The sequence below is a fragment of the Bos grunniens genome, chromosome 2 (genome assembly GCF_055505025.1).
Source record: "Bos grunniens cultivar Pamir isolate PY7600 chromosome 2, Bosgru_T2T1.0, whole genome shotgun sequence".
Taxonomy (NCBI): domain Eukaryota; kingdom Metazoa; phylum Chordata; class Mammalia; order Artiodactyla; family Bovidae; genus Bos; species Bos grunniens.
Genome location: NC_141166.1, coordinates 101,764,553 through 101,781,510, shown reverse-complemented (window position 1 = coordinate 101,781,510; position 16,958 = coordinate 101,764,553). Strand labels below are relative to the sequence as shown.

Below are 16,958 nucleotides of genomic sequence, written 5' to 3'. Positions count from 1 at the left end.
CTCCAATGCATGAAAGTGAAAAGTGAAAGTGAAGTCGCCCAGTCGTGTGCGACCCTTGGCGACCCCATAGACTGCAGCCTACCAGGCTCCTGTGTCCATTGGATTCTATAAACCCTGTTAATCTTTTTTTCTTAGAATTTTGTGATAACTTTGTATAATTATTGTATATTTAATAAATTAATCAATAACCTTAATGCTTTAAAATGTTAGTATTCAGTTCAGTCGCTCAGTCATGTCCGACTCTTTTCGACCCCATGAATTGCAGCATGCCAGGCCTCCCTATCCATCACCAACTCCCGGAGTTTACTCAAACTGACATCCATCATGTTAGTGTAAATACATGAATTCCAAACAATTTGGGGGAAAATAAACTAATTCATGAAGAGGATTTGATGTTCATGAATGACGAGTTCTCTGTAGGTAGATGGTAACATTTGCAATAAATCTCAGCCATTGAGTACAATGTTCAAAGTACAAATAATTTGATTAAGAATTAAATAAACACAGATTACTTTTCCCTACTGAGAAAGAATTTTTTATTTCATGTTTCAAAACATGATTGGACCATCAATACTTACAAGAGCAACTGAACTATTAATCATTCTGATAAAAAAATTAATATTCACATGCAATGCAACATCAAAGCATGTATGTACACATATGTATAAATGCTAATTTATGTATATTTATAAGAAGTAACTTTATGAGACTAGCATGTTAAAAAGGCTTGCTAGAAAGATCCCATGGACGGAGCAGCCTGGTAGGCTGCAGTCCATGGGGTTGCTAAGAGTCAGACACAACTGAGCGACTTCACTTTCACTTTTCACTTTCATGCATTGGAGGAGGAAATGGCAACCCAATCCAGTGTTCTTGCCTGGAGAATCCCAGGGACTTCGGGGCCTGGTGGGCTGCCGTCTATGGGGTCGCACAGAGTCGGACACGATTGAAGCGACTTAGTAGCAGCAGCAGCAGAGTTGTGATACCAACCAAGGTACCTGTGCTATGTAATTGCCTTGAAGGTGACATCTTCTTTATAATAAAATACTTTGGACATTTGGCATTATGCCAAATTTCATTAGGCTGTGTGTTGCTAATGACTTTTTAATTTAATTTATTTTTTGTTTCAATTGTTTATTACTGACCAGATTACAAAAATAATCCTGGTAGATACCTTAATTCATCCTTTTAATAAGCCTGTTGATCTGGTCTTTCCTGTTGCCAGCATCTCCACCTTCTACAAAATAGGTAGTCTTTTTCTTCATTCCACCTCGTGGAGAAGACAATTTAAAGGGCCACAGGAAGTCGTTTGCTTCTTTGAAACGTTTTCCAAAGGTATAGATCTCATGAATCAGATAGATCCTCCATGCAGATGATTCCGTATTTCCCAAGAGATCGAGCAATCAATGCGTTGTCTGTCAGGGCAATTCACTTTTTGTTGATTTTGCCATAACCACGCTTGTAGATCAATTCATTTACAGACTTCAATTTGGGTACCCCCATGCAATGTATGGAGAAGGCAATGGCACCCTGTTCCAGTGCTCTTGCCTGGAAAATCCCATGGATGGAGGAGCCTGGTGGGCTGCAGTCCATGGGGTCGCTGGGAGTCAGACACGACTGAGCTATTTCACTTTCACTTTTCGCTTTCATGCATTGGAGAAGGAAATGGCAACCCACTCCTGTGTTCTTGCCTGGAGAGTCCCAGGGACGGGGGAGCCTGGTGGGCTGCCGTCTATGGGGTCGCACAGAGTCCGACGCGACTGAAGCGATTTAGCAGTATGCAACGTATGGCTCCACAATTCTCAGCATGTTAATTGATGCCCTGTTGAGCTTCACAAAGGTGCAATTGAAGATCTGCCGGAGGCGAAGGAGCTGCAGCACCTTTCGAACCTTTGGGCTCACACCATTGATACCTCTGATCCTGATGACAAACGCCAATTTGGGTTCCGCGGGTTCATAGACGTTGCCGGCTTTTCGTGCCATCCTAGCCATTCGAATTTCAGTTCTGTACATCTGCCTGTATTCCTTGTGGTAATGCTTAGCTTTTTCATAGATAAGCTTCCTCTTGGCCTTTCGAAGCATCTTTTGGGCAAACTTCTTTCTCAGTCGCTTGATCTTAAGCTCTGTGAAATTCTTTCGCTTTTTCTTAAGGGTTTCTGGCAGAGCAGGAACCTTCTTTTTCTTCTCTTCTGCACCCACCATGGTTCCAGGCGGGAAAGAGCGCTAATGAATTTTTTTTAAGATTTATTTATTTTCATTGTTTACTTTCTGACTCTAGCAGTTCTTCGTTGCTGAGTGCTGGCTTTCGCTAGTTACAGCAAGTGTGGGCTGCTCTCAACTTGTGGTTCGCGGGTTTCTCATCTCTGTGTCTTTTCTTGTTGCGGAGCACAAGCTTCTTCCCTGTTGAGAAGCACAGGCTTTAGTATGCAGGCTTGGCTCAGTGAAGTGTCTGGCTACAATGAGGGAAACCTGGGTTCGATCCCCGGGGCGGGAAGATCCCCTGGCGAAGGAAATGGCAACCCACTCCAGTACTCTAGCCTAGAAAATCCCATGGACCGAGGAGCTTGGTGCAGGCTACTACTGTCCATGGGGTTGCAGAGGGTCGGTCACAACTGAGCGACTTCATTTTCTTTCTTTAAACAGTTGCAGCGTGTGGGCTCAGTAGTTGTGGTACACAGACTTAGTTGCTCCACGGCATGTGGAATCCTCCCAGACCAAGGATCAAACGTGTATCCCCTGCATTGCAAGGAGGATTCTTAACCACTGGACCATCAAGTAAGGTCTCTAATGAATTTTTTTTTTTAATGAAATGCGTTTATTAGGAGGATAAACTCCAAATAAACACAAGTAATTTTCTTGCACACTTGACAACTGCATAAGAAAAAGATACCTTAACAGAGTCCACAGGATTTTGCTTACACTATAAAAGGAGTTTTAAGGCAGTTCTAATGAATTTTTGTTTGGAAGAATTTTTAAATACCTCTAAAAGAAACACACCCATTGTACGTTTCTTTGCAAAGTCTATTCCATTTTTCCTAACCTACATATTTTCAGACAGTGCTAATAAGTAATTAAATAATCAATAATGGGACACATGAAAAAGATTCAAAACTACTAAGGACTAAGCAAACTGAAAAAATCAGTAGGCTCTTTTATTACTGAAAAAGAGGATTTATTTTAATGGCAATATAGTGTTTTTTAATCTTAACAAAGGGATAATAAAAAGAAACAAAACAAACAACAAAACAGCACAAGTCTAGAGCAGATTGTGACTCTGTGACCTTAACTGCTCTGGGCCTTAGTGTGCACAACTAGAGAGTGTTTTTCAACTTCTTCCTCCTCTTAATCTTATTCTAGTACAAGAACATTTTGTTAGATAGAACCTTACATGGAGCATCAGTACATAAAACAATAATGCCGAACTGCTTTGTTGATGTGGTGGGTGAGAAAACCTGGCTCCCTCTGTAAATTTGTTTATGTTATTTTTTACTGCATAAAACTTTCAAAGAAAGCTTGCTGCTTTTGCTTTTGCTTCTGGGTTGGATATACTCAACCCAGAAAAAAAAGGATTTCACAGCATAAAAAATTTAAACAATCATTCTTCCTTCTTCAAACACTTTTACATATAAATTGTTGATCAATCTGGATTTCATTTTTGTGTAAGGAGTAAAGTAGGTCTCTAAATTCTCATTTCTTTCAAGATGACTACCTGTTCTTCACTTTATTAAGTAATTTGTCTATCTTACTGATTTGAAATGTGACACTTCTGCAATAAGTTCTCACGTATCATCAAATCCATTGGCTTCCCTGGTGGCTCAGTCAGTAAAGAATCCACTTGTAACGCAGGAGACATGGGTTTGATCCCTTTGTGGGGAAGATCAGGGAAACACCCTAGAGAAGTAAATGACAACCCACTCTAGTATTCTTGCCTGGAAAATCATGGACAGAGGAGCCTGGCAGGCTACAGTTCATGGGGTCACAAAGAGTCTGACACAACTTAGAGACTAAACTACCACCATTTCTATTTTCTAGTACTTTAGTTTAAGGGATGATTCTATCTTCACTGACTGCCAAGAGCAAACGCTTTTTTTTCCCCTAAACTATGAAGATTTTCAGTTTCATATACTAATTGTTAACATTTTGTATATCTTTTCATGCCACATTTACTATTGTTTATTGCTACCTGTATAAAACATGCTGATATCTATTGCAATGGTAATCAAATAAAGACATATATAAAATGTTAGCATTAGGGGTTAATAGCATGAATTCTAGAGCCAGAATGTGGACAATTATGCTACTTGTTAAATAGGGTTGTTATGAAGATTAAATGGCTTAATATTTGTAAAGCATTTAGTAAACATTATGTCTTATTATTATAGTTACTGCATATGACCTATAAATCAATTGACTTTGTATGTGATATCTGATCTTTTTCATTTGCTACTTTTAAATTTTAACATGACAATTTAACTTATCAATGTCTACATTTCATCTTTTCCAACACTACATCTCTAACTCTTTGATTCTCTGACACCATCTGAGTGTCCTACAATTCAATACTACTCTGATACTAACCACCCTAACTACCCAGAGTTAGTGTTGGACTTCACAAGTTTAAGGATTCAATCTCATAATACTGCTCTCTCTCAAACATCAGGCCTAAGTACCAAGTCCCTGGTACCAGACAGTCCACATCTGTCTAACTTGGCTACAAATTCCAGAGTTCCTATTACCTCTTCTCCCTCCAAGGTTTGATAATTTGTTAGAATGACTCATAGAACTCAAGAAAATGCTATGCCTATAACTCCAGTTTATTATGAAAGATACAAAGGAATAGCAGATGGAAAAGGACACAGGGTGGGGAGGGCACAGGGCTTCCTTGTCCTCTCCAGGTATGCCACCCTCCCACCAACCTGACCTGTTCATCACTCTGGAAGCTCTCTAAGTTTCAATGAGTTCAGTATCCAGCCCCTCTCCTCTCCCTGGAAGTCAGTGGGTGGGGGTGCAAGTTCCTACCCTCTAATCGCTTGGTCTTTCTGGTGACCAGTCCCATCCTGAGGCTATCTAGGGACCTTATTCTAAGTTATCTCATTAGCATAAACTTAAGTGTGATATAAAGGGGCTTATTATGAATGACAAAGGTCACTCCTAGCACTCAGAAAGTTACAATGGAACCCTGTGCCGGGACAAAAGCCAAAGATATTGCTTATTATGGGGCTTCCCAGGTGGCTTAGTGATAAAGAATCTGCCACCAGTGCAGGAGACACAGGAAATGCGGGTTCGATCCCTGGATTGGGAAGATCCCCTGGAGGAGGAAATGGCAACCCACTCCAGTATTCTTGCCTGGGAAATCCCATGGACAGAGGAGCCTGGAGGCTACAGTTCATGGGGTTGCAAAAAGTCACACAGGACTTAGTGACTGCGCATGCACATATTGCTTATTATACCACAATAGTAGGTATTCCATGTCCTTTTTCCTTCCTGAGCTCACACAGTACTAAAGTTCCCAGCCCCTTAGGAGTTGGCCAGGGAGATCTGATACTTCAAGTCAATCAACTATGAGAAGAAGTGATGTGTTTTGCTTCTTGGCTGAGGCAGTAAAAAGCCACTGTGCAATTTTCCAGTTCCCTTTCCGCCTGCAGCAGCAAATGTGGATGTCTTGTGGTAAGAAACTGGAGCCAGAAAAATCAAAGACCATGAGATTGCTAAGTGACACATGAATGATAGCTGCCTTGAAGAATCACATCAATGATAGTGACCTTTGAGTGACAGAGAAATAATCATCTATGTGTTAAACCACTAAGATTTTAGTTCTTGTTTGTTACCACAACATAAACACAGCCTCTTCTGCCGAGTCCCTCTTTTTTTAGTGTATATTCCTTTTCTATAATCTTCTTCCTGGGACTGTGACTGGAAGCCTTATATCAGAATTTCAGCAAGAAACAGAAACCCATTCAAAAGATAGTTTAATCAAAGATCTGGGCAAGTTTAACGGAATTCAACTGAAGTACCAGCCAACATGAAGGTGTTACTCTCCCTAGACTTGAGGGGCAAAGGGAAGTAGTAGCAACCAAAGCTGAAATGAGATTGTTGCTATGGGGGATGGGCCACCTGACCAGAGCTCTGGCCTCAGAATTCAGACAGTCTCAAGCTAAGACCAGCTTCCAGATGATTCGGTCTTTAGGAACCAGTCTCCTAGGGCAGAGAGCAGGGTGAAGAGGATGAACAGCAGAAAATATTCAGCACACCTCATCAAGTCATTCCAAATCTTGCTGTAGGCTACTGAATTAACAAATGATATCTAAGGAGGACTTTCACGACCAAACTACATCTTGACAATCACCCTGAAAATCATAAGGATTGAGAAAAATGCACTGATGTTAGGGACCATCCTGGGATATGGTTCTTTTGTTCTTCAACCAGAAGAACTATGGATACTTTCCCTCTGATTAGTGCATGAGAATTTGAAAATTAACACTTTAGAAATAAAAACATCGAATGGATATATTTATCAATAAACTGAATAAAATTCAAAATAATTTTGGATACCCAGCAAATGTTCTACCCTCGTTTATTATGTGTTCTTTCAGTTCAGGAACCTAATCTTATCAGTCTTTTTAACCCTAACATTGAGTACAGTTTTCCCTATTGCCTATCATATTGATATAAAGTAAATCTTTAAGAGAGAATTCCTTGCCTGATTCTAATCACATTCTTATGTTATTTCTTTTTACTTTCCACATTGACCTCTACATTTACATGGATCTCTACATCATTAATACAACATATTAACTCTCAATTTTATGCTCCTATTTTACATGCCTTTTTACTACTTTGTCATTTTATACCTATGACTCTGTTCCAGATCTTACTCAAAACATCTTATATCTCCCCTTATCCAATCATACGCCATCTAAAACATTCCCCTTCAGTACTTGTTCAGTTTTCACAATAACTATTCTTGATTATCTGTATTAAATATTAAAAGAATTAAAGGAACTAAATATCTACCATGGCCCGGCAATGTTACATATGGTTTCATACACTTGACATTATTAATTCTTTGTATAAGAAAACACCATATTTATGTTTGAACATGCCAGTGGAAGAAGTTATAGAGATATATGTCAGACCAAGTAATGAGTACACATAATAAACTTTTAATACAGATGATTTCTCTTGAGCTGGTACAAAGCACCAGAATAAGCAAGTATGCTCTTTCTTGAGCTTTGTTTATACAGTGGTTATATATTTTGAAAGCCATTTAAATTAATTTTCCTACTAAATATTTTTTTTGTAATTAATCTCTAGTCATGTCAGCTATAGTTTGTTAGATTATAAATAGAGACTATATATTTTTTCAATCACATTCATTCCCCAGAACCTAGTTATGTAGAATACCTACTTAATAAACATTTACTGGTTAATTATAAATAATCAGAAAGTCCAATTTTCCTAATTTTTTGAATATATAGTGATATAACCACTTTCATCAGAGAAAAGAGAATTCCACTACATATTAATTTTTAAAATAAGCTCTGAACATAAGAAGACCATTCTTCATAAAATGTGTGTATACAGTAAATATCTATAACAATATTCAATAAAGTTTTTTCTTAAATTCTATGTGTACTGATTTTCCATTTTATATCACCCATATCTTTACAATATATGTTGATATTACCTTCATCATTTTCAACCTCTTCCTCGCTCTGTGATGTTCATTAATATAAATTATTTTGAAATTCAGTAAATAATTTTCAATTTAATCTCTACAGTTTAAAATGACGTTTTTTTTAAGCCTTTAACAAAAGCTGTAAACGTAGCCAGTTTCATATTGTTCTTATCCAATGAGAAAACAATTACCCCAAAACTACCGCCCTTTGCCACTAGATGGCGCCTATGTCTAAGTAACAATCTCTATTCTTTAAGTTAAACTATTTGGAAAAAACCCTGTCTTCCTTTGAGGTAAATCCCATAAGTGAATTTTCAGGTTTGGTGAAATTTATCTCCTTAAGATTTAAAGAAAAGTTCATTTTAAACAATACAGATTAAGATCTTTCTAAAATGGGCTTTCAATCATGTCCATTGAGTTGGTGATGCCATCCAGTCATCTCATTCTCTGTTGTCCCCTTCTCTTGCCTTTGGTCTTTCCCAGCATCAGGGTCTTTTCCAATGAGTCAGCTCTTTGCACCAGGTGGCCAAAGTATTGGAGCTTCAGCTTCAGCATCAGCGCTTCCAACGAATATTCAGGGTTGATTTCCTTTAGAATTGACTGGTTTGATCTCCGTGCCGTCCAAGGAACTCTCAAGAGTCTTCTCCAACACCACAGTTCAAAGGCATCAGTTTTTTAGTGCCCAGCCTTTTTAATTGTCCAGATCTCACATTCATACATGACTACTGGATAAACCATAGCTTTGACTATACGGACATTTGCAGGCAAAGTAATGTCTCTGCTTTTTAATACACTGTCTAGGTTTGTCATGGTTTTTCTTCCAAGGAGCCAACATCTTTTAATTTCACTGAGAAATGCTGTGAGCAGGATTCTAACCTGAGCAGGCAGACCCCATTGGATTTTGAATCCAATGCCTTGACCACCCAGCCATCACAGCTCTATTTCCAGATACCACTTCTTAAAAGCAACTGCTAGCAGCAAATATTTCCTTTCCCCCAATTTTGTTTTAAAATGCAGCTACTTCTAATGTTAAATAATCAAATAAAGCAAGCAGATAGAATTATTGGAATTGGGTCAAATCCTATTGATGAATTGCATAGACCTTCACATGTTTTATAGCATTTATTTTGAATACTTTATGACATTTGTTTTGAGTACTAAATTTTAATAATTGACATAGTTTCAATTCAGTTAAGCTCAGTCGCTCAGTCATGTCTGACTCTTTGCTACCCCATGGACTGCAGCCAGGCCTCCCTGTCCATTGCCAACTCCGAGAGTTTACTCAAACTCATGTCCATTGAGTCAGTGATGCCATCCAGCCATCTCATCCTCTGTCGACCCCTTTTCCTTCTGCCCTCAATCTTTCCCAGCATCAGGGTTTTTTCCAAGGAGTCAGTTCTTCACATCAGGTGGACAAAGTATTGGAGTTTCAGCTTTGAAACAGCTTAATAAGTGATATATTTTAATATATATACTATATTTATAATTAACAGTTAAGTTCTAGAGCATTCAAAAATTTGTATACTATTTACTATATTAAGACTTCCCTTGAGTTCTTTCTCCTTTTAATTTTAGCACTAATAATATTATTGATCCCATTAAGGTGATTTCAGGCCCAAGAACTTATTTCATAAAAGTAATTTCAGGTCTAATTTTTAACTTTGGAAAAGTATTTTCCTGTGTCTATTAAAAAACAAATTTTTTTTATGAAAAGGAAATATTTGATGAAAATAATCAGTTCAGTTCAGTTCAGTTGCTCAGTCGTATCCAATTCTTTGCAACCCCACAGCCTTCCTGTCTATCACAAACTCCTGGAGTTTACCTAGACTCATGCCCATTGAGTCGGTGATGCCATCCAACCATCTCACCCTCTGTCAAACTCTTCTCCTCATTCCTTCAATCTTTGCCAGCATCAGGGTCTTTTCCAAGGAGTCAGTTCTTCACATCAGGTGGGCAAAGTATTGGAGTTTCAGCTTCAACATCAGTCCTTCCAATGAACACTTAGGACTGATCTTTAGGATGGACTGGTTGGATCTCCTTGCAGTCCAAGGGACTCTCAAGAGTCTTCTCCAACACCACAATTCAAAAGCATCAATTCTTCGGCTCTCAGCTTTCTTTATAGTCCAACTAATAAATATTTACTAACAATAAAGTCATTCTTAAACTTTAGTATGGTTCAAAGTCAACTAGAGGTTTTGCTACAATTGTATACAGATGCCAAGATTTCACGTGCAGAGATTGTATTTCACTTAGTATGAGGTAGAGACCAGGACACTGTATTTTAAATAAACATCCAAACTGATTCTTTTATCTCCCTGTGTTTCTCAAAATTCTCAGTTGGCACTAAAAAATAAATTCTCATCTGAATGGAGTTTCATTTGAGTGTTCAACATAAAGTTGAGTGTTTCATTTATGGTTCAAAATTAAGGCATGTTATACAACTGTAACTTATAGGAAGGAAAATAGTTTTCACATCAAAGCCTCTTCCCAAAGTACAGAAATACTGGAAACTCCATTTAATACTTATTTTCTCAATAAATAATGTTTGAAGGCATCTCTTCATAGTCTAAGTCACATATAAAGATCTAAACTAAATCTAAACTAAAATCACTTCAGTTTATTATTAGTAAGATTTTCTAATATGCAGTTATGAAAAATCAATTAAAATTAAGAGATTAATCTGTTTTTTTTTTAAAACACTGATCTTTACTTTTTTAAAAAACGCTCTTTCTAAAAATCAACTTCTGCCTTTCTTACCTCGTAGTAACACTTTTCCATGTCTTTCAAGTGACCCTGTTTTGAGCAGTGTTAACACTTCAGAAAAATCTCCAGATATGTGTCATGTATCTTTTGGTCTACTTTAATAACAAAACAGAGTCTCCTTGCTATCCGCATTTGTTCAACCAATGCACATCCTTGCCCCTGTGTTTATACAGTACGTTCATTAGTGGTTTTTACTTGTCTAGTCTTTTGGGCCATAAAACTAGAGTTTATTATCCTCCAGGTGATGAATCTTCTTATTTACAAATTAATTGCAGATCATGTGTGGGCAGCATGATTGCTGATCCTGCCTAACGAATACATTTAGTGCTTAATTTTTTTTTCTGTTGCTATTTTCTCATTTGAAGTGGGTAGACCAAAACCAATTAATTCTATTCCAGTTTTTCAGTACTTTGTTGCATGCTTCTTCTGTCACTACAGATGCTTATGATTCTTAATGTATGGCTTTAAATAACATCGATATTAGAGATGTGCTAATATTAAACTACATGCTCCTGATAACTGCATCTTTCAGGTAAACCAGAGCTGCTAATTACTCTAAGAAATTTTAGGTTACATATTCATAATTTACTTTATATTCAACAAAACTGCTTATATTTAGATTGCTTTAATAATAATCATAATCACAGAACTAGAAATTTTTTAGGAATATTTAAAAACAGCTCAGAGTCTATAATTGTTAGTTTAATGCAATTTTATCAGAGCACAGTTTTGTGGGTTTTTTAAATATCTGAATATGAAATTGAGAAATAGAAATATTCTAGATGTAGAATTTAGTAGGTTTTTGTATTCAAAATCTAATTAATCAAAATATGTAAATGAAAGAAAGAAAAAAAGCAACCATGTATTTTTGAAGACAAGCATAATTGAGGTATTACAAAATTTCTGGTGATTTTAAAATTTGTGATGAGATTTTAGAACAAGTGGAATGAGTAGGAAGGTAAAATAAAATTTGAACAGGTAAATATTTATGTAAATATATCATGACATGAGGATGAAATGGTTGGATGGCATCACTGATTCAATGGACGTGAACTTGGGCAAACTCCGGGAGGTAGTGAGGGACAGGGAAGTTTGGCATGCTGCAGTTCAAGGGAGATCTCGAAAAATCGGACACGACTTGGTAACTGAACCACAACACGACACAGCTATTATTCTAACACCACAAGAATCTAATTATAAGTATCTTCATTTTTTTATGTTAAAAATATTGTGACCCAGTTCTATATCATGTTAGTCTAATGATACTTCAGTGACCCTAGCCTTAATGTAGTAACAGACAACCAGCTAGCGTGTGTGTTACTTGCTCAGTCATGTCTAACTCTTTGCAACCCCATGGACTGTAGCTTGCCAAGCTCCTCTGTCCATATGCTTTTCCAGGCAAGAATACTGGAGTGGGTTGCCATTTCCTACTCCAGGGTCTCCCGCATTGCAGGTAGATTCTTTACTGTCTGAGCCACCAGGGAAACCCAACATAATAACAGACGACCAGGTAACTCCCCTCAAATTATGTGACATTAATAAGCACTAGATATTTGAAACATAAAGAGTAGTAAGTGTGATATACATTTTTAGTAATGGCACCCCACTCCAGTACTTTTGCCTGGAAAATCCCATGGATGGAGGAGCCTGGTAGGCTGTAGTCCATGGGGTCGCTAAGAGTCGGACACGAATGAGCGACTTTGCTTTCACTTTTCACTTTCATGCATTGGAGAAGGACATGGCAACCCACTCCAGTGTTCTTGCCTGGAGAATCCCAGGGACGAGGGAGCCTCATGGCTGCCGTCTATGGGGTCACACAGAGTCGAACACGACTGAAGTGACTTAGCATAGCATAGCATATATTTCTAGTACTGTGCTAGGCCTGATTGTATAGCTTGTTTCATTTAATCCTCAATTGTATACATCTTTTACAGATGAAGAAACTGTAATTTAATCCTGACTTCTTAGCTTTCCTGTTCTCAATTATATATGCTCCAGCAGAAGTAAGCATTACCATCACTAGAAATATTAATACTAAGGCTATGTAAATACTTAAAAGAGATTCAGGCATCAAAGGGGTGGTTGAAACTGGATGAATTCAAAATTCACCCAGTTCTATGATTCTATAAACTTAAGTAACATTTCTCTGTTTTAGCCTTACAAACTATATAGCAGGGAAAAAAACCCACCAGGATAGTACAAATATGAGGCATAAACCGCGTACTGATGCCCATAGAGAGGCCACATTCATGACAATCTGTCGTAGTGAGTTTGGAACTGATTACTTACACAAAATTAATTATTTGTCCTTAAACAATTGTCTACTTCATAGTAAAGTAATCACCTAATACATAAAACATGAGAAAGAATTGGCTTGAAAGAACTCCCCCTACAGCAATTTTTTAAGCAGTCAGCTTTATACTTTCACCTACAGAATGAGCAGAGGTTAGAACATTCTAATTCTATTTCTCTGTAGGACACCAAAAATAGAAGCAGTTTGCGTTGAAATAGTACTGTGACTAAGCCTAGCCTCACTGTTGCATGTTTCTAATTGCATGCACTTCAAGGTTTGAGTTTTTTTAGAAAGCTATTAAAAGTTAGGAAAGTAGGCCCTAGAGTATGACTTGGAGTTTACTTTTAAAAAATTCAACTACTTAAAATTCATTAGTATTTAAGGCAGTGTTATTTTTCACTACTTTTAACTTCATTCCTTTTCATTTTTATAAATAGTCATACAAATAAGTTATATGCTCATGTGCATTGACTTAAAAAAATAACCTAGAAAAAAAGATGGCCAATTGCAAAAAAATATAGAGAGGAACTAAAGAATATTTGATAAACTTTGTCTTACTTTACTATTATCACTTGATGATTTTACACGATAATCTGTGTTTGAATCAACTCCAAAGGCAAAGAATTCTTGTGTTTGCTTCAATGAATTGAAAAGAAAGTTTGGTGTTCCTGTTTTCACATACATTTATATCTTTTCTGCAGTGAAATCACTTTTTTTGTTGGGCATGTAGGTTCTTAGAGTCAGTCTCTAATTTCTCATCAGAGACAATTTTAACCTCTATTTTTTTATTGTGGTAAAATACACAAAACATAAACTTCACCATTTTAGTCATTTTAAGTGCATGGTTCACTAGCATTAAGTAAATTCACACTGTTGAACAATCATCACCATCAACCATTTCTACCACCCATCCTTTTCTTTTTAACCCTTATTCCTACAGATGCAGAATTAGACCATTGCTACAGCTTTTCTGACCCCCATTTTACCTTTCTTAGCAGGTTTCCACAAGACAAATTTGCCAAAGTTCTAACCTAAATGCTGTTTGTCTGTATTTGCTATCAACAGATATTAATGGCATGAGGTAGCTAAAGAAAATAATGGCATTAGCAAGTATGGGCCAACACAAATTTCGAGCAGTCATAAGAATGTTTATAGGCCCAAGGATGTTCTGAATTTTCTGCAAAATTACAATCATATTTGAAATAAATACTTTTTAAAAGAATCTCTAAAAGCTAAACTTTAAATCTATGAAATCCTGTAGCACAAACTTTTTCTGCTAGAATATGAAATATAGCACGAAGATATGAACTTATATGATATTGCAGATAAAATCTATGAAAATATCAATTCTTTGTACATTATTTGTGTATTTGAACATATTACCATAGATATTGAGTTTCCAAAATAGCTCCATACAGCTGTTTTAAAACATGTGTGTCAGAGAAGGTGATGGCACCCCACTCCAGTACTCTTGCCTGGAAAATCCCATGGATGGAGGAGCCTGGTAGGCTGCAGTCCATGGGGTCGCTGAGAGTCGGACACGACTGAGCGACTTCACTTTCACTTTTCACTTTCATGCATTGGAGAAGGAAATGGCAACCCACTCCAGTGTTCTTGCCTGGAGAATCCCAGGGACGGGGGAGCCTGGTGGCTGCCGTCTATGAGGTTGCACAGAGTCGGACACGACTGAAGTGACTTAGCAGCAAGATAAGATCAAACTCACTTTTCCATTATATCTATTAATTCCATAATTTAGTCATCAATTGAGCCTGAACATATATCATGTGAAAATAAGATGATTGAGATCTGTCAGTATTGATGTACATGTAGGTGGTTCCTTTATTATAATTTGTGAAATGCTTGCTAGCTCTACTCGTAAGGGATTTCACAAGGAGAGAGATAAGAAAGATGCAAGATGGCAAAGATCAGTCAAGTTGTGCAGTCTCGTGAAGGGATCATGTATAATAGGTTTTAAACAAACAAGGCAAATTGCTGGCCTATTCAAAGACGAGGTGCTATAGTATAGCATTTGAGTGCAAATTATTTGATATCTTAAAAGCTATTTCTTGTTATTTCTTTTCAGTCTAAAGTGACTGACAACACTTCTGAAATCACTTGCTTCCATTTGAGTGGCATTTCATTAAAAATCCCAAGCTAGGATCCCTCTTATTCCTTTATTAAGTACTGCAGTCTACATCAAAACTGTCTACAACCATGAGTTGTTTGTGTATATGTCTTTACATTAACTGCCTTTCGATTATATTGAGAAAATCACTTTTGTTTTTCAATTACTTATTAGATTCTAAAAGAAACAGTTGTCAGAAATAAGTTTACAGTAGTGAATGGCTGCCTCAATAGGTGTAAAATCAATTTTGCAATTTTTATTTAAGAAAGGGACCTGCCATACTACCCACTGTTCCTTTGCTTATCGATTTTTGGTAGTGATGGTATACCTAATTCCAAAGGGAAAATTTTGTTTTTTAAAAAACAAGATAATGGACTTTACTACGAAGTCAAGCATAGCGTGAGATACATTGACATTTTTCAGGAAATGAGTTTCTTTCAGCCTTCTTTCTTTATATGTCTTAATTTTCCCCCTGAAATGATATGCTCATCTCTTCATCCTACAAGTAAATCTATTTCAGAATCAAACTTCACAGTGGGAAAACAATGATTGAACATATTTAGTGTGAAGATGGAGAAATGACAAAGGCTCGAGGGAAAACGAAAGGTCCACCGATGCAAGTAGATGTTATGCTAAAATGAAGTTTATAATTTTGAGTGTTTTATACCCTTTACATCTCTCTTAAGGTCAACTCCTGCACTTCAAAACTAACGACTGAAATAGCATGAGCAAGAACACTAGGTAGATACCCTTGTCTGATAGGGTTATACTGATGCCAATCCTCATTTGAAGTAAAGGAACCATTCCTGATTTGCAAATATTAAAGCAAGGCCACAGAAGGCACTTAGGTTCTTGCTTAAACTCATCAGGCATTGCAATGAATTTGCCACTTGGAAGATTTTGATGTAAATAATGACTGGAGAAATATAGTGCTAGCAAATACTCAGAAAATAATTTACAATTACGAAAGGCAAAGAATGAACGGCCTGCCTTTGAAAAACAAAACTGTTGCATTGAAGTGTAGCCAACTAGGCAAAAACAAACGGTTGCGGGGAACCCCATCAAGTGGGTAAGTTATTTTGGGTCTACCTGAGGCGGGACAAAGATGAGAGAAGCCATTTCAGAGCAGTTCTGTGTCTGCCTCTTTTGTTCTTGCCAGGGTGCCCATTTTTAAAGTATTCAAACAAAGAACCACAAACCGCCAGTCACACCATAATACCAGCTTGTGTTTACATTTTCAGCTCTCCGGATCGTGATCCTATTCAGTGCACACAGAGCGAGTGCTCGTGTACACGCGCCCGTCCGCCATCAGGAGGACTGAAAGTGTAAACACAAGCTGGTATTTTGGTGTGATCACGCTAATATGGCGGCTTGTGAGGTCAAGGGGTGGAAGGTGAATTATGGATCCAGAATTTCCTTGCTTTTGTCAGTTTAAGTCAGGCTGCTTACGCAGTAGCTGCTTTTCCAATTTGAATAATTCAGCTCTTTTAAAGAAATGAAGACCTACCTTAAATAATTAGAGGGACTACACTGGAGAACTGTCTTCCCAGGGAAGTAATGGCAGCTCCATTCCCCAGAAGCTATAAAATTAGACTATGAAAGGCATGTAACAGTCTGGTTCAGAACATAACCATCTGTTGGTCATGGCAAAAAGTGTTGGGTAAAGTAATCCAGTGTCTCGATAGAACTTCCTATCTCAAAATAAAACCATTTAGGTAGCTTGTTCTACTATGAAAAGTTCATTTAACCAAGAAAACTAGGGGGAGAAAGTTGTTTAATTGTTCAGTGTACTCTATAGAAAAATGATCCAAGTTTAGATGTAACTCTTTTCCCATCTTGCTGTTAAACATAAATTAATTTTTGCAGTCTAATTACAGTTAGACAATATATCCTTAGCCAAAGTAATGCTAGATGGGATCTTCAAGATTATTTGGATTTTGAAGTATGACAGAAATATCCTCAGTACAAAAAATATCAGGAGGATATCCCAACTCAACCCAACAAGGACAAGAAAAAGACCAGTTAAGAGCCGATTTGTTGGGCGTTCAATTCCTATAGAAACATAGGCTAGCTAACAAATAGATAAAATTATTTTTATAGTT

General features: G+C 37.2%; 1 non-coding gene and 1 pseudogene across 2 annotated transcripts; both read right to left on the bottom strand.

Moving 5' to 3' along the window:
* Positions 1–1,172: 1,172 nt before the first annotated feature.
* LOC147378423 (large ribosomal subunit protein uL30-like) lies at positions 1,173–2,214 on the bottom strand (annotated as a pseudogene). The gene is made up of 2 exons (XR_015152210.1): positions 1,774–2,214; positions 1,173–1,497 (listed from the first exon to the last, which is right to left on the bottom strand). The product of XR_015152210.1 is annotated as a large ribosomal subunit protein uL30-like (transcript).
* A 6,316-nt stretch (positions 2,215–8,530) lies between these two features.
* Positions 8,531–8,612, bottom strand: TRNAL-CAA (transfer RNA leucine (anticodon CAA)). The gene has a single exon. It is a non-coding gene; the product is annotated as a tRNA-Leu (tRNA).
* Between the last annotated feature and the right edge of the window lie 8,346 nt (positions 8,613–16,958).